Below are 16,503 nucleotides of genomic sequence, written 5' to 3'. Positions count from 1 at the left end.
GGGTAAGGGAGAGATGAAGGGTGGTGGTGATGGCATCGTCCGTGGAGCGGTTGGGACGATATGCAAATTGCAGGGGGTCCAATGAAGAGGGCAGTTGGTTCTTGATGTTCCTCATGACTAACCTCTCGAAGCACTTCATGATGATGGGCGTGAGAGCTACGGGACGGTAGTCATTGAGGCAGGACACCGTGGACTTCTTCGGCACGGGGACGATGGTGGTGGTCTTGAGGCACGTTGGGACAGTGGAGCTGCGCAGGGAGACGTTGAAGATGTCCGTGAGAACATCTGTCAGCTGGTCTGCACACTCTCTGAGCACTCTGCCGGGGATGTTGTCTGGTCCTGCAGCTTTTCGTGGGTTGACTCTGCGCAGAGTTTTCCTCACATCCACTGCAGTCAGGCACAACACCTGCTCGTCCGGCTTGGGTGTGGTCTTTCTCACCAACGTGTTGTTCTGTGCCTCAAACCGTGCATAAAAGTCATTCAGGGCATCTGGGAGGAAGGCATCACTGTCACAGGACGGTGGCATTGTCCTGTAGTTTGTGATTTCCTGGATGCCCTGCCACATGCGCCGTGTGTCACCGGTGTCCTTAAAGTGGTTGTGGATTCTCTGGGCGTGTGCGCGCTTTGCCTCTCGGATGGCTCGTGACAATTTGGCTCTTGCTTTCCTTAGGGCCGCCTTGTCACCCACTCTGAAGGCCGAGTCGCGGGTCCTCAGTAGCGCACGCACCTCAGGAGTCATCCACGGCTTCTGATTTGGGCGTGTGGTGATGGTCTTGGAGACAGTGACATCATCAATACACTTACTGATGTAGCCAGTGACTGATGCTGTGTACTCCTCCAAGTTAACAGAGTCGCCTTCAGTCGCAGCCTCCCTAAACATGTCCCATGCAGTGCACTCAAAACAGTCCTGAAGGGCAGAGATGGCTCCTGCCGGCCAGGTTCTCACCTGCTTCTGAACTGGTCTGGAGCGTCTGATGAGGAGTGTGTAAGCTGGAGTCAGATACACAGACATGTGGTCCGAGAACGCGAGGTGGGGGTGGGGCTCGGCCCGGTACGCGCTGGGGATGTTTGTGTAAACAAGGTCCAGCGCGTTCGCTCCTCTCGTGGCAAAGTCCACATGTTGATGGAATTTAGGGAGGACTGACTGGAGATTTGCATGGTTGAAATCTCCGGCGACAATGAACAGCCCGTCTGGATGTTTGGTCTGCAGATCGCTGATGCCCCCGTGCAGTTCCCACAGTGCCTCCTTAGCATTAGCATTAGCGCTAGCGCTAGGCGGTATGTACACGGCGGCTATCAGCACGGCGGAGAACTCCCGTACTAAATAAAAAGGTCTGCACTTGACTACGATGAACTCCACCAGCGGAGAGCAGTGCTTGGCGACAGTCACAGCGTTGTTACACCATTCCGTGTTGATGTAAACACACACGCCTCCACCGCGGGTCTTCCCGGACAGAGCCGCGCTCCTGTCCGCTCTGAACGAGGCTAGCCCGTCTAGCTGAATGGCGCTGTCTGGAATACTGTCGCTGAGCCACGATTCCACAAAGACTAGAGCACAGCAGTCTCTGAACTCTCGCTGGGTCGCTCGCTGGAGTCGAATGCAGTCCAGTTTATTGTCGAGGGAGCAAACGTTTGCGAGGAATAGCGATGGTATAGCCGGGCGGCTAGGGCTAGCCTTTAGCCTCGCACGAACCCCGGCTCTCTTATCGCGCTTCCGCTTTCGCTCGCACCGCTTGCGATGACACTTCCGCCAGGCTCCGCCATCAGGAAACGCCACGGACTGCAGGCCTGGGTCTTGTAGCAGGCTGAGCTCTTGTAGCGTCTGCAGAACTTCGTCCGGAATATTGTTTCTAGGCTGATTTCTCCACTGAAGCAGGGTCTGGCGGTGGTAGAATATGTGCACTGGTGTTCCGGTGCACATATTTGCAGAGATGGATGTAAATATCCACAAACAATGACACAAAAAGCACCATTTCTCGGACCAAGAGTGGCCGCTGCGTGTTAACGCGCCGCTGACCGGAACCGGAAGTCCAAGTAAGTCCTTTCTTACTTCCAAAGCAACCCCACCAAGCTCATTCAAACCAATCACACATTTCATTCCTCTCTCCTGTCCTCCTTCTCTTTTTACAAAAAAAACAACAAAACTTGCTCTTTTGGCTGACACTTTAACATTCAGCAACAAAAGTTAACATCGGCCGCCAGACTCGGCCGTGTCAACATAAAAGTCACATTAGCCACATGAGTCAAATGGGCTTGTACAATGGGACAATTACAAAATTACAAATCTTTCTCAACTGTCTTGGCTCCTTTTATTTACACCCCTAAATTCCACATACTAAGGTACAACAGGACTATGGGATAAATGCAGCGGCTACTTCCTACCAATATGGAAGCCGGGCAAAAAAAAAAGTTCACGCTAGCACGCCGGGCGAGGCATCCCTCTGAGGTGAGTTGCGAGTTGCAGGGATGCCGGTGGAGCAGGCTTGGGCTGAGTGGGCCAGCCAGCCTTTTGACTTAGGGAAGTGGCGTCGCCATGTCAAGTTCAAAGAGCTCTGTGAAGCTTTAGGGGGACAAAAGAACAACTGTTGTAGATGCAGGCAGGTCTGGGAGGAGAATTTTAAAAACCTCAATACAAGTGGAATACAGCCCCCCGAAACGAGAACGGGGACCCATGAATGGCGGCCCATGACTTGAGGTTGCGTGTAACGGTGAAATAACATCACGGCTGTGATGAAACGGTGCTGTTATTGCCCCGCAGCTCACTACCTTTCGTGATGTGTTGCTTTAATATGACCTAAGTAAGTCATCTAAATTAGTAGGTGTTTTTTTGTTTGTTTGTTTGTTTTTAACAGCAAATATTGGGCTTGTCCCACCCATGAGCTGTAATTGTGATTGGTTGTAGTTCTGCTAGGCGTTGACATCCTGTAACAGACTTTCCCCCATGTTGTCAGGTTCCTCAAACATACACTGACCCCTACTGGCAGCCTTGGGTTACTTTTATCCACAGCATTCCCTCCACAGAGTTCTTGTTGAATATTTTCCAGTGTTTTGTTTTGAGAGCAACTGGCTATAATTAAGCCAAACTACAATTGATTGGTTTCCATCCCATGGCAGGCCATGCAGGTGGGCTTAAACGGCATCTGACGCTGAAATGTTTCGACTTTGAAGACTCCAAAGACTGTATGAAATGTAACACAAGGACGTACATGTAAAACAAAGGGTAATGTGTTGTAGACTTGTGAAAGCGTAAAGTAAGATGGAGTAAAAGTAAGAAAAGCAAGTGAAAGAATGTGCATGTAAGTGCATGAGGATGGCAAAAGCTTACAGCACCTGATATTCCCAAGGGGTCTCCCATCCAAGTACTAACCAGGCCCGACCCTGCTTAGCTTCCGAGATCAGACGAGATCGGGCGTGTTCAGGGTGGTATGGCATAAGCAAGAGCACTGCTTCCACTCAGCCTATTTATAAGCATGCGGCAAAAGACGGCTGCCTTTTCCACACTACAGGGGACACACATTTACTCGCCCTCCTTTCTTACTTCCAAAGCAACCCCACCAAGCTCATTCAAACCAATCACACATTTCATTCCTCTCTCCTGTCCTCCTTCTCTTTTCACAAAAAAAACAACAAAACTTGCTCTTTTGGCTGACACTTTAACATTCAGCAACAAAAGTTAACATCGGCCGCCAGACTCGGCCGTGTCAACATAAAAGTCACATTAGCCACATGAGTCAAATGGGCTTGTAAAACGGGACAATTACAAAATTACAAATCTTTCTCAACTGTCTTGGCTCCTTTTATTTACACCCCTAAATTCCACATACTAAGGTACAACAGGACTATGGGATAAATGCAGCGGCTACTTCCTACCAATATGGAAGCCGGGTAAAAAAAAAAGCTCACGCTAGCACGCCGGGCGAGGCATCCCTCTGAGGTGAGTTGCGAGTTGCAGGGATGCCGGTGGAGCAGGCTTGGGCTGAGTTGGCCAGCCAGCCTTTTGACTTAGGGAAGTGGCGTCGCCATGTCAAGTTCAAAGAGCTCTGTGAAGCTTTAGGGGGACAAAAGAACAACTGTTGTAGATGCAGGCAGGTCTGGGAGGAGAATTTTAAAAACCTCAATACAAGTGGAATACAGCCCCCCGAAACGAGAACGGGGACCCATGAATGGCGGCCCATGATTTGAGGTTGCGTGTAACGGTGAAATAATATCACGGCTGTGACGAAACGGTGCTGTTATTGCCCCGCAGCTCACTACCTTTCGTGATGTGTTGCTTTAATATGACCTTTTATTTACATCATTGGCTCTTATGCAGAGCGACTTACAAGGTGACTCGTATTACAGAGGTGGGCCAATGTAGTGTTAGGAGTCTTGCCCAGGGACTCTTATGGGTGTAGCACAGGATAGTCACCCAGACTGGGAATCAAACCCTGGTCTCCCACATGGTGTAACAGCTCACTAGCTGCTAGTAGTTTTATCTCTTGTGCCACACCAACCTAAGTAAGTGATCTAAATTAGCAGGTGTATTTTGTTTGTTTGTTTGTTTTTAACAGCAAATATTGGGGTTGTCCCACCCATGAGCTGTCATTGTGATTGGTTGTAGTTCTGCTATGCGTTGACATCCTGTAACAGACTTTCCCCCATGTTGTCAGTTTCCTCAAACGTACACTGACCCCTACTGGCAGCCTTGGGTTACTTTTATCCACAGCATTCCCTCCACAGAGTTCTTGTTGAATATTTTCCAGTGTTTTGTTTTGAGAGCAATTGGCTATAATTAAGCCAAACTACAACTGATTGGTTTCCATCCCATTTCAGGCCATGCAGGTGGGCTTAAATGGCATCTGATGCTGAAATGTTTCGACTCTGAAGACTCCAAAGACTGTATGAAATGTAACACAAGGACGTACATGTAAAACAAAGGGTAATGTGTTGTAGACTTGTGAAAGCGTAAAGTAAGATGGAGTAAAAGTAAGAAAAGCAAGTGAAAGAATGTGCATGTAAGTGCTTGAGGATGGCAAAAGCTTACAGCACCTGGTATTCCCAGGGGATCTCCCATCCAAGTACTAACCAGGCCCGACCCTGCTTAGCTTCCGAGATCAGACGAGATCAGGCATGTTCAGTGTGGTATGGCGTAAGCAAGAGCCCTGCTTCCACTCAGCCTATTTATAAGCATGCGGCAAAAGACGGCTGCCTTTTCCACACTACAGGGGACACACATTTACTCGCCCTCCTTTCTTACTTCCAAAGCAACCCCACCAAGCTCATTCAAACCAATCACACATTTCATTCCTCTCTCCTGTCCTCCTTCTCTTTTCACAAAAAAAACAACAAAACTTGCTCTTTTGGCTGACACTTTAACATTCAGCAACAAAAGTTAACATCGGCCGCCAGACTCGGCCGTGTCAACATAAAAGTCACATTAGCCACATGAGTCAAATGGGCTTGTAAAACGGGACAATTACAAAATTACAAATCTTTCTCAACTGTCTTGGCTCCTTTTATTTACACCCCTAAATTCCACATACTAAGGTACAACAGGACTATGGGATAAATGCAGCGGCTACTTCCTACCAATATGGAAGCCGGGCAAAAAAAAAAGCTCACGCTAGCACGCCGGGCGAGGCATCCCTCTGAGGTGAGTTGCGAGTTGCAGGGATGCCGGTGGAGCAGGCTTGGGCTGAGTGGGCCAGCCAGCCTTTTGACTTAGGGAAGTGGCGTCGCCATGTCAAGTTCAAAGAGCTCTGTGAAGCTTTAGGGGGACAAAAGAACAACTGTTGTAGATGCAGGCAGGTCTGGGAGGAGAATTTTAAAAACCTCAATACAAGTGGAATACAGCCCCCCGAAACGAGAACGGGGACCCATGAATGGCGGCCCATGACTTGAGGTTGCGTGTAACGGTGAAATAAAATCACGGCTGTGATGAAACGGTGCTGTTATTGCCCCGCAGTTCACTACCTTTCGTGATGTGTTGCTTTAATATGACCTAAGTAAGTCATCTAAATTAGTAGGTGTTTTTTTGTTTGTTTGTTTGTTTTTAACAGCAAATATTGGGGTTGTCCCACCCATGAGCTGTAATTGTGATTGGTTGTAGTTCTGCTAGGCGTTGACATCCTGTAACAGACTTTCCCCCATGTTGTCAGTTTCCTCAAACATACACTGACCCCTACTGGCAGCCTTGGGTTACTTTTATCCACAGCATTCCCTCCACAGAGTTCTTGTTGAATATTTTCCAGTGTTTTGTTTTGAGAGCAACTGGCTATAATTAAGCCAAACTACAATTGATTGGTTTCCATCCCATGGCAGGCCATGCAGGTGGGCTTAAACGGCATCTGACGCTGAAATGTTTCGACTCTGAAGACTCCAAAGACTGTATGAAATTTAACACAAGGACGTACATGTAAAACAAAGGGTAATGTGTTGTAGACTTGTGAAAGCGTAAAGTAAGATGGAGTAAAAGTAAGAAAAGCAAGTGAAAGAATGTGCATGTAAGTGCATGAGGATGGCAAAAGCTTACAGCACCTGATATTCCCAGGGGGTCTCCCATCCAAGTACTAACCAGGCCCGACCCTGCTTAGCTTCCGAGATCAGACGAGATCGGGCGTATTCAGGGTGGTATGGCGTAAGCAAGAGCACTGCTCCCACTCAGCCTATTTATAAGCATGCGGCAAAAGACGGCTGCCTTTTCCACACTACAGGGGGGACACATTTACTCGCCCTCCTTTCTTACTTCCAAAGCAACCCCACCAAGCTCATTCAAACCAATCACACATTTCATTCCTCTCTCCTGTCCTCCTTCTCTTTTCACAAAAAAAAACAACAAAACTTGCTCTTTTGGCTGACACTTTAACATTCAGCAACAAAAGTTAACATCGGCCGCCAGACTCGGCCGTGTCAACATAAAAGTCACATTAGCCACATGAGTCAAATGGGCTTGTAAAACGGGACAATTACAAAATTACAAATCTTTCTCAACTGTCTTGGCTCCTTTTATTTACACCCCTAAATTCCACATACTAAGGTACAACAGGACTATGGGATAAATGCAGCAGCTACTTCCTACCAATATGGAAGCCGGGCAAAAAAAAAAGCTCACGCTAGCACGCCGGGCGAGGCATCCCTCTGAGGTGAGTTGCGAGTTGCAGGGATGCCGGTGGAGCAGGCTTGGGCTGAGTGGGCCAGCCAGCCTTTTGACTTAGGGAAGTGGCGTCGCCATGTCAAGTTCAAAGAGCTCTGTGAAGCTTTAGGGGGACAAAAGAACAACTGTTGTAGATGCAGGCAGGTCTGGGAGGAGAATTTTAAAAACCTCAATACAAGTGGAATACAGCCCCCCGAAACGAGAACGGGGACCCATGAATGGCGGCCCATGACTTGAGGTTGCGTGTAACGGTGAAATAAAATCACGGCTGTGATGAAACGGTGCTGTTATTGCCCCGCAGTTCACTACCTTTCGTGATGTGTTGCTTTAATATGACCTAAGTAAGTCATCTAAATTAGTAGGTGTTTTTTTGTTTGTTTGTTTGTTTTTAACAGCAAATATTGGGGTTGTCCCACCCATGAGCTGTAATTGTGATTGGTTGTAGTTCTGCTAGGCGTTGACATCCTGTAACAGACTTTCCCCCATGTTGTCAGTTTCCTCAAACATACACTGACCCCTACTGGCAGCCTTGGGTTACTTTTATCCACAGCATTCCCTCCACAGAGTTCTTGTTGAATATTTTCCAGTGTTTTGTTTTGAGAGCAACTGGCTATAATTAAGCCAAACTACAATTGATTGGTTTCCATCCCATGGCAGGCCATGCAGGTGGGCTTAAACGGCATCTGACGCTGAAATGTTTCGACTCTGAAGACTCCAAAGACTGTATGAAATTTAACACAAGGACGTACATGTAAAACAAAGGGTAATGTGTTGTAGACTTGTGAAAGCGTAAAGTAAGATGGAGTAAAAGTAAGAAAAGCAAGTGAAAGAATGTGCATGTAAGTGCATGAGGATGGCAAAAGCTTACAGCACCTGATATTCCCAGGGGGTCTCCCATCCAAGTACTAACCAGGCCCGACCCTGCTTAGCTTCCGAGATCAGACGAGATCGGGCGTATTCAGGGTGGTATGGCGTAAGCAAGAGCACTGCTTCCACTCAGCCTATTTATAAGCATTCGGCAAAAGACGGCTGCCTTTTCCACACTACAGGGGACACACATTTACTCGCCCTCCTTTCTTACTTCCAAAGCAACCCCACCAAGCTCATTCAAACCAATCACACATTTCATTCCTCTCTCCTGTCCTCCTTCTCTTTTCACAAAAAAAAACAACAAAACTTGCTCTTTTGGCTGACACTTTAACATTCAGCAACAAAAGTTAACATCGGCCGCCAGACTCGGCCTTGTCAACATAAAAGTCACATTAGCCACATGAGTCAAATGGGCTTGTAAAACGGGACAATTACAAAATTACAAATCTTTCTCAACTGTCTTGGCTCCTTTTATTTACACCCCTAAATTCCACATACTAAGGTACAACAGGACTATGGGATAAATGCAGCAGCTACTTCCTACCAATATGGAAGCCGGGCAAAAAAAAAAGCTCACGCTAGCACGCCGGGCGAGGCATCCCTCTGAGGTGAGTTGCGAGTTGCAGGGATGCCGGTGGAGCAGGCTTGGGCTGAGTGGGCCAGCCAGCCTTTTGACTTAGGGAAGTGGCGTCGCCATGTCAAGTTCAAAGAGCTCTGTGAAGCTTTAGGGGGACAAAAGAACAACTGTTGTAGATGCAGGCAGGTCTGGGAGGAGAATTTTAAAAACCTCAATACAAGTGGAATACAGCCCCCCGAAACGAGAACGGGGACCCATGAATGGCGGCCCATGACTTGAGGTTGCGTGTAACGGTGAAATAAAATCACGGCTGTGATGAAACGGTGCTGTTATTGCCCCGCAGTTCACTACCTTTCGTGATGTGTTGCTTTAATATGACCTAAGTAAGTCATCTAAATTAGTAGGTGTTTTTTTGTTTGTTTGTTTGTTTTTAACAGCAAATATTGGGGTTGTCCCACCCATGAGCTGTAATTGTGATTGGTTGTAGTTCTGCTAGGCGTTGACATCCTGTAACAGACTTTCCCCCATGTTGTCAGTTTCCTCAAACATACACTGACCCCTACTGGCAGCCTTGGGTTACTTTTATCCACAGCATTCCCTCCACAGAGTTCTTGTTGAATATTTTCCAGTGTTTTGTTTTGAGAGCAACTGGCTATAATTAAGCCAAACTACAATTGATTGGTTTCCATCCCATGGCAGGCCATGCAGGTGGGCTTAAACGGCATCTGACGCTGAAATGTTTCGACTCTGAAGACTCCAAAGACTGTATGAAATTTAACACAAGGACGTACATGTAAAACAAAGGGTAATGTGTTGTAGACTTGTGAAAGCGTAAAGTAAGATGGAGTAAAAGTAAGAAAAGCAAGTGAAAGAATGTGCATGTAAGTGCATGAGGATGGCAAAAGCTTACAGCACCTGATATTCCCAGGGGGTCTCCCATCCAAGTACTAACCAGGCCCGACCCTGCTTAGCTTCCGAGATCAGACGAGATCGGGCGTATTCAGGGTGGTATGGCGCAAGCAAGAGCACTGCTCCCACTCAGCCTATTTATAAGCATGCGGCAAAAGACGGCTGCCTTTTCCACACTACAGGGGGGACACATTTACTCGCCCTCCTTTCTTACTTCCAAAGCAACCCCACCAAGCTCATTCAAACCAATCACACATTTCATTCCTCTCTCCTGTCCTCCTTCTCTTTTCACAAAAAAAAACAACAAAACTTGCTCTTTTGGCTGACACTTTAACATTCAGCAACAAAAGTTAACATCGGCCGCCAGACTCGGCCGTGTCAACATAAAAGTCACATTAGCCACATGAGTCAAATGGGCTTGTAAAACGGGACAATTACAAAATTACAAATCTTTCTCAACTGTCTTGGCTCCTTTTATTTACACCCCTAAATTCCACATACTAAGGTACAACAGGACTATGGGATAAATGCAGCAGCTACTTCCTACCAATATGGAAGCCGGGCAAAAAAAAAAGCTCACGCTAGCACGCCGGGCGAGGCATCCCTCTGAGGTGAGTTGCGAGTTGCAGGGATGCCGGTGGAGCAGGCTTGGGCTGAGTGGGCCAGCCAGCCTTTTGACTTAGGGAAGTGGCGTCGCCATGTCAAGTTCAAAGAGCTCTGTGAAGCTTTAGGGGGACAAAAGAACAACTGTTGTAGATGCAGGCAGGTCTGGGAGGAGAATTTTAAAAACCTCAATACAAGTGGAATACAGCCCCCCGAAACGAGAACGGGGACCCATGAATGGCGGCCCATGACTTGAGGTTGCGTGTAACGGTGAAATAAAATCACGGCTGTGATGAAACGGTGCTGTTATTGCCCCGCAGTTCACTACCTTTCGTGATGTGTTGCTTTAATATGACCTAAGTAAGTCATCTAAATTAGTAGGTGTTTTTTTGTTTGTTTGTTTGTTTTTAACAGCAAATATTGGGGTTGTCCCACCCATGAGCTGTAATTGTGATTGGTTGTAGTTCTGCTAGGCGTTGACATCCTGTAACAGACTTTCCCCCATGTTGTCAGTTTCCTCAAACATACACTGACCCCTACTGGCAGCCTTGGGTTACTTTTATCCACAGCATTCCCTCCACAGAGTTCTTGTTGAATATTTTCCAGTGTTTTGTTTTGAGAGCAACTGGCTATAATTAAGCCAAACTACAATTGATTGGTTTCCATCCCATGGCAGGCCATGCAGGTGGGCTTAAACGGCATCTGACGCTGAAATGTTTCGACTCTGAAGACTCCAAAGACTGTATGAAATTTAACACAAGGACGTACATGTAAAACAAAGGGTAATGTGTTGTAGACTTGTGAAAGCGTAAAGTAAGATGGAGTAAAAGTAAGAAAAGCAAGTGAAAGAATGTGCATGTAAGTGCATGAGGATGGCAAAAGCTTACAGCACCTGATATTCCCAGGGGGTCTCCCATCCAAGTACTAACCAGGCCCGACCCTGCTTAGCTTCCGAGATCAGACGAGATCGGGCGTATTCAGGGTGGTATGGCGTAAGCAAGAGCACTGCTCCCACTCAGCCTATTTATAAGCATGCGGCAAAAGACGGCTGCCTTTTCCACACTACAGGGGGGACACATTTACTCGCCCTCCTTTCTTACTTCCAAAGCAACCCCACCAAGCTCATTCAAACCAATCACACATTTCATTCCTCTCTCCTGTCCTCCTTCTCTTTTCACAAAAAAAAACAACAAAACTTGCTCTTTTGGCTGACACTTTAACATTCAGCAACAAAAGTTAACATCGGCCGCCAGACTCGGCCGTGTCAACATAAAAGTCACATTAGCCACATGAGTCAAATGGGCTTGTAAAACGGGACAATTACAAAATTACAAATCTTTCTCAACTGTCTTGGCTCCTTTTATTTACACCCCTAAATTCCACATACTAAGGTACAACAGGACTATGGGATAAATGCAGCAGCTACTTCCTACCAATATGGAAGCCGGGCAAAAAAAAAAGCTCACGCTAGCACGCCGGGCGAGGCATCCCACTGAGGTGAGTTGCGAGTTGCAGGGATGCCGGTGGAGCAGGCTTGGGCTGAGTGGGCCAGCCAGCCTTTTGACTTAGGGAAGTGGCGTCGCCATGTCAAGTTCAAAGAGCTCTGTGAAGCTTTAGGGGGACAAAAGAACAACTGTTGTAGATGCAGGCAGGTCTGGGAGGAGAATTTTAAAAACCTCAATACAAGTGGAAATCAGCCCCCCGAAACGAGAACGGGGACCCATGAATGGCGGCCCATGAGTTAAGGTTGCGTGTAACGGTGAAATAACATCACGGCTGTGACGAAACGGTGCTGTTATTGCCCCGCGGCTCACTCCCTTTCGTGATGTGTTGCTTTAATATGACCTAAGTAAGTCATCTAAATTAGTAGGTGTTTTTTTGTTTGTTTGTTTGTTTTTAGCAGCAAATATTGGGGTTGTCCCACCCATGAGCTGTAATTGTGATTGGATGTAGTTCTGCTAGGCGTTGACATCCTGTAACAGACTTTCCCCCATGTTGTCAGTTTCCTCAAACATACACTGACCCCCTACTGGCAGCCTTGGGTTACTTTTATCCACAGCATTCCTCCCACAGAGTTCTTGTTGAATATTTTCCAGTGTTTTGTTTTGAGAGCAACTGGCTATAATTAAGCCAAACTACAATTGATTGGTTTCCATCCCATGGCAGGCCATGCAGGTGGGCTTAAACGGCATTTTATTTACACCCCTAAATTCCACATACTAAGGAACAAAGGGACTATGGGATAAATGCAGCGGCTACTTCCTACCAATATGGATGCCGGGCAAAAAAAAAAAGCTCACGCTAGCACGCCGGACGAGGCATCCCTCTGAGGTGAGTTGCGAGTTGCAGGGATGCCGGTGGAGCAGGCTTGGGCTGAGTGGGCCAGCCAGCCTTTTGACTTAGGGAAGTGGCGTCGCCATGTCAAGTTCAAAGAGCTCTGTGAAGCTTTAGGGGGACAAAAGAACAACTGTTGTAGATGCAGGCAGGTCTGGGAGGAGAATTTTAAAAACCTCAATAGAAGTGGAAATCAGCCCCCCGAAACAAGAACAGGGACCCATGAATGGCAGCCCATGACTTGAGGTTGTGTGCAACAGTGAAATAACATCACGGCTGTGACGAAACAGTGCTATTATTGCCCCACAGCTCACTCCCTTTCGTGATGTGTTGCTTTAATATGACCTTTTATTTACATTTACAGCATTGGCTCTTATGCAGAACGACTTACAAGGTGACTCGTATTACAGAGGTGGGCCAATGTAGTGTTAGGAGTCTTGCCCAGGGACTCTTATGGGTGTAGCACAGGATAGTCACCCAGACTGGGAATCAAACCCTGGTCTCCCACATGGTGTAACAGCTCATTAGCTGTTAGTAGTTTTATCTGTTGTGCCACACCAACCTAAGTAAGTGATCTAAATTAGCAGGTGTATTTTGTTTGTTTGTTTGTTTTTAACAGCAAATATTGGGGTTGTCCCACCCATGAGCTGTCATTGTGATTGGTTGTAGTTCTGCTATGCGTTGACATCCTGTAACAGACTTTTCCCCATGTTGTCAGTTTCCTCAAACGTACACTGACCCCTACTGGCAGCCTTGGGTTACTTTTATCCACAGCATTCCCTCCACAGAGTTCTTGTTGAATATTTTCCAGTGTTTTGTTTTGAGAGCAATTGGCTATAATTAAGCCAAACTACAACTGATTGGTTTCCATCCCATTTCAGGCCATGCAGGTGGGCTTAAATGGCATCTGACGCGGAAATGTTTCGACTCTGAAGACTCCAAAGACTGTATGAAATGTAACACAAGGACGTCCATGTAAAACAAAGGGTAATGTGTTGTAGACTTGTGAAAGCGTAAAGTAAGATGGAGTAAAAGTAAGAAAAGCAAGTGAAAGAATGTGCATGTAAGTGCTTGAGGATGGCAAAAGCTAACAGCACCTGGTATCCCCAGGGGGTCTCCCATCCAAGTAAGAGCCAGGCCCGACCCTGCTTAGCTTCCGAAGTCAGACGAGATTGGTCGTGTTCAGGGTGGTATGGCGTAAGCAAGAGCACTGCTTCCACTCAGCCTATTTATAAGCATGCAGCAAAAGACGGCTGCCTTTTCCACACTACAGGGGACACACATTTACTCGCCCTCCTTTCTTACTTCCAAAGCAACCCCACCAAGCTCATTCAAACCAATCACACATTTCATTCCTCTCTCCTGTCCTCCTTCTCTTTTCACAAAAAAAACAACAAAATTTGCTCTTTTGGCTGACACTTTAACATTCAGCAACAAAAGTTAACATCGGCCGCCAGACTCGGCCGTGTCAACATAAAAGTCACATTAGCCACATGAGTCAAATGGGCTTGTAAAACGGGACAATTACAAAATTACAAATCTTTCTCAACTGTCTTGGCTCCTTTCATTTACACCCCTAAATTCCACATACTAAGGTACAACAGGACTATGGGATAAATGCAGCGGCTACTTCCTACCAATATGGAAGCCGGGCAAAAAAAAAAGCTCACGCTAGCACGCCGGGCGAGGCATCCCTCTGAGATGAGTTGTGAGTTGCAGGGATGCCGGTGGAGCAGGCTTGGGCTGAGTGGGCCAGCCAGCCTTTTGACTTAGGGAAGTGGCGTCGCCATGTCAAGTTCAAAGAGCTCTGTGAAGCTTTAGGGGGACAAAAGAACAACTGTTGTAGATGCAGGCAGGTCTGGGAGGAGAATTTTAAAAAAACTCAATACAACTGGAAATCAGCCCCCCGAAACGAGAACGGGGACCCATGAATGGCGGCCCATGACTTGAGGTTGCGTGTAACGGTGAAATAAACATCACGGCTGTGACGAAACGGTGCTGTTATTGCCCCACGGCTCACTCCCTTTCGTGATGTGTTGCTTTAATGTGACCTAAGTAAGTGATCTAAATTAGCAGGTGTTTTTTTGTTTGTTTGTTTGTTTTTAACAGCAAATATTGGGCTTGTCCCACCCATGAGCTGCAACTGTGATTGGTTGTAGTTCTGCTCTGCGTTGACATCCTGTAACAGACTTTCCCCCCCATGTTGTCAGTTTCCTCAAACGTACACTGACCCCTACTGGCAGGCTTGGGTTACTTTTATCCACAGCATTCCCTCCACAGAGTTCTTGTTGAATATTTTACAGTGTTTTGTTTTGAGAGCAACTGGCTATAATTAAGCCAAACTGCAACTGATTGGTTTCCATCCCATGGCAGGCCATGCAGGTGGGCTTAAACGGCATCTGACGCTGAAATGTTTCGACTCTGAAGACTCCAAAGGCCGTATGAAATGTAACACAAGGACGTACATGTAAAAGAAAGGGTAATGCGTTGTAGATTTGTGAAAGCGTAAAGTAAGATGGAGTAAAAGTAAGAAAAGCAAGTGAAAGAATGTGCATGTAAGTGCTTGAGGATGGCAAAAGCTTACAGCACCTGGTATTCCTAGGCAGTCTCCCATCCAAGTACTAACCAGGCCCGACCCTGCTTAGCAGCCGAGATCAGCCGAGATCGGGCGTGCTCAGGGTGGTATGGCCGTAAGCGAGAGCACTGCTTCCGCTCAGCCTATTTATAAGCATGCGGCAAAAGACGGCTGCCTTTTCCACACTACAGGGGACACACATTTACTCGCCCTCCTTTCTTACTTCCAAAGCAACCCCACCAAGCTCATTCAAACCAATCACACATTTCATTGCTCTCTCCTGTCCTCCTTCTCTTTTCACAAAAAAAATAAAACAACAAAACTTGCTCTTTTGGCTGACACTTGAACATTCAGCAACAAAGGCTAACGCCGGCCGCCAGACTCGGCCTTGTCAACATAAAAGTCACATAAGCCACATGAGTCGAATGGGCTTGTGAAACGGGACAATTACAAAATCACAAATCTTTCTCAACTGTCTTGGCTCCTTTTATTTACACCCCTAAATTCCACATACTAAGGTACAACAGGAATATGGGATAAATGCAGAGGCTACTTCCTACCAATATGGAAGCCGGGCAAAAAAAAAAAAAGAAAAAAGCTCACGCTAGCACGCCGGGCGAAGCATCGCTCTGAGGTGAGTTGCGAGTCGCAGGGATGCCGGTGAAGCAGGCTCGGGCTGAGTGGGCCAGCCAGCCTTTTGACTTAGGGAAGTGGCGTCGCCATGTCAAGTTCAAAGAGCTCTGTGAAGCTTTAGGGGGACAAAAGAACAACTGTTGTAGATGCAGGCAGGTCTGGGAGGAGAATTTTAAAAAAACTCAATACAACTGGAAATCAGCCCCCCGAAACGAGAACGGGGACCCATGAATGGCGGCCCATGACTTGAGGTTGCGTGTAACGGTGAAATAAACATCACGGCTGTGACGAAACGGTGCTGTTATTGCCCCACGGCTCACTCCCTTTCGTGATGTGTTGCTTTAATGTGACCTAAGTAAGTGATCTAAATTAGCAGGTGTTTTTTTGTTTGTTTGTTTGTTTTTAACAGCAAATATTGGGCTTGTCCCACCCATGAGCTGCAACTGTGATTGGTTGTAGTTCTGCTCTGCGTTGACATCCTGTAACAGACTTTCCCCCCCATGTTGTCAGTTTCCTCAAACGTACACTGACCCCTACTGGCAGGCTTGGGTTACTTTTATCCACAGCATTCCCTCCACAGAGTTCTTGTTGAATATTTTACAGTGTTTTGTTTTGAGAGCAACTGGCTATAATTAAGCCAAACTGCAACTGATTGGTTTCCATCCCATGGCAGGCCATGCAGGTGGGCTTAAACGGCATCTGACGCTGAAATGTTTCGACTCTGAAGACTCCAAAGGCCGTATGAAATGTAACACAAGGACGTACATGTAAAAGAAAGGGTAATGCGTTGTAGATTTGTGAAAGCGTAAAGTAAGATGGAGTAAAAGTAAGAAAAGCAAGTGAAAGAATGTGCATGTAAGTGCTTGAGGA

General features: G+C 46.8%; 6 non-coding genes and 2 pseudogenes across 6 annotated transcripts; all 8 read right to left on the bottom strand.

The window, feature by feature from the left end:
* Positions 1-3,318: 3,318 nt before the first annotated feature.
* Positions 3,319-3,436, bottom strand: LOC140575955 (5S ribosomal RNA). Its single transcript, XR_011981206.1, has one exon. It is a non-coding gene; the product is annotated as a 5S ribosomal RNA (ribosomal RNA).
* Positions 3,437-5,016: 1,580 nt separating this feature from the next.
* LOC140575999 (5S ribosomal RNA) lies at positions 5,017-5,134 on the bottom strand (annotated as a pseudogene).
* Positions 5,135-6,504: 1,370 nt separating this feature from the next.
* Positions 6,505-6,622, bottom strand: LOC140575904 (5S ribosomal RNA). The gene has a single exon (XR_011981158.1). It is a non-coding gene; the product is annotated as a 5S ribosomal RNA (ribosomal RNA).
* A 1,371-nt stretch (positions 6,623-7,993) lies between these two features.
* On the bottom strand, positions 7,994-8,111 carry LOC140575903 (5S ribosomal RNA). Its single transcript, XR_011981157.1, has one exon. It is a non-coding gene; the product is annotated as a 5S ribosomal RNA (ribosomal RNA).
* A 1,371-nt stretch (positions 8,112-9,482) lies between these two features.
* On the bottom strand, positions 9,483-9,600 carry LOC140575939 (5S ribosomal RNA). The gene has a single exon (XR_011981191.1). It is a non-coding gene; the product is annotated as a 5S ribosomal RNA (ribosomal RNA).
* A 1,371-nt stretch (positions 9,601-10,971) lies between these two features.
* LOC140575902 (5S ribosomal RNA) lies at positions 10,972-11,089 on the bottom strand. Its single transcript, XR_011981156.1, has one exon. It is a non-coding gene; the product is annotated as a 5S ribosomal RNA (ribosomal RNA).
* A 2,421-nt stretch (positions 11,090-13,510) lies between these two features.
* On the bottom strand, positions 13,511-13,628 carry LOC140576006 (5S ribosomal RNA; annotated as a pseudogene).
* A 1,374-nt stretch (positions 13,629-15,002) lies between these two features.
* Positions 15,003-15,121, bottom strand: LOC140575996 (5S ribosomal RNA). Its single transcript, XR_011981244.1, has one exon. It is a non-coding gene; the product is annotated as a 5S ribosomal RNA (ribosomal RNA).
* Between the last annotated feature and the right edge of the window lie 1,382 nt (positions 15,122-16,503).

This window comes from Salminus brasiliensis, chromosome 13 (genome assembly GCF_030463535.1).
Source record: "Salminus brasiliensis chromosome 13, fSalBra1.hap2, whole genome shotgun sequence".
NCBI lineage: Eukaryota > Metazoa > Chordata > Actinopteri > Characiformes > Bryconidae > Salminus > Salminus brasiliensis.
The sequence above is the reverse complement of the archived record's forward strand: the minus strand, read 5'-3'. Positions and strand labels throughout refer to the sequence as shown.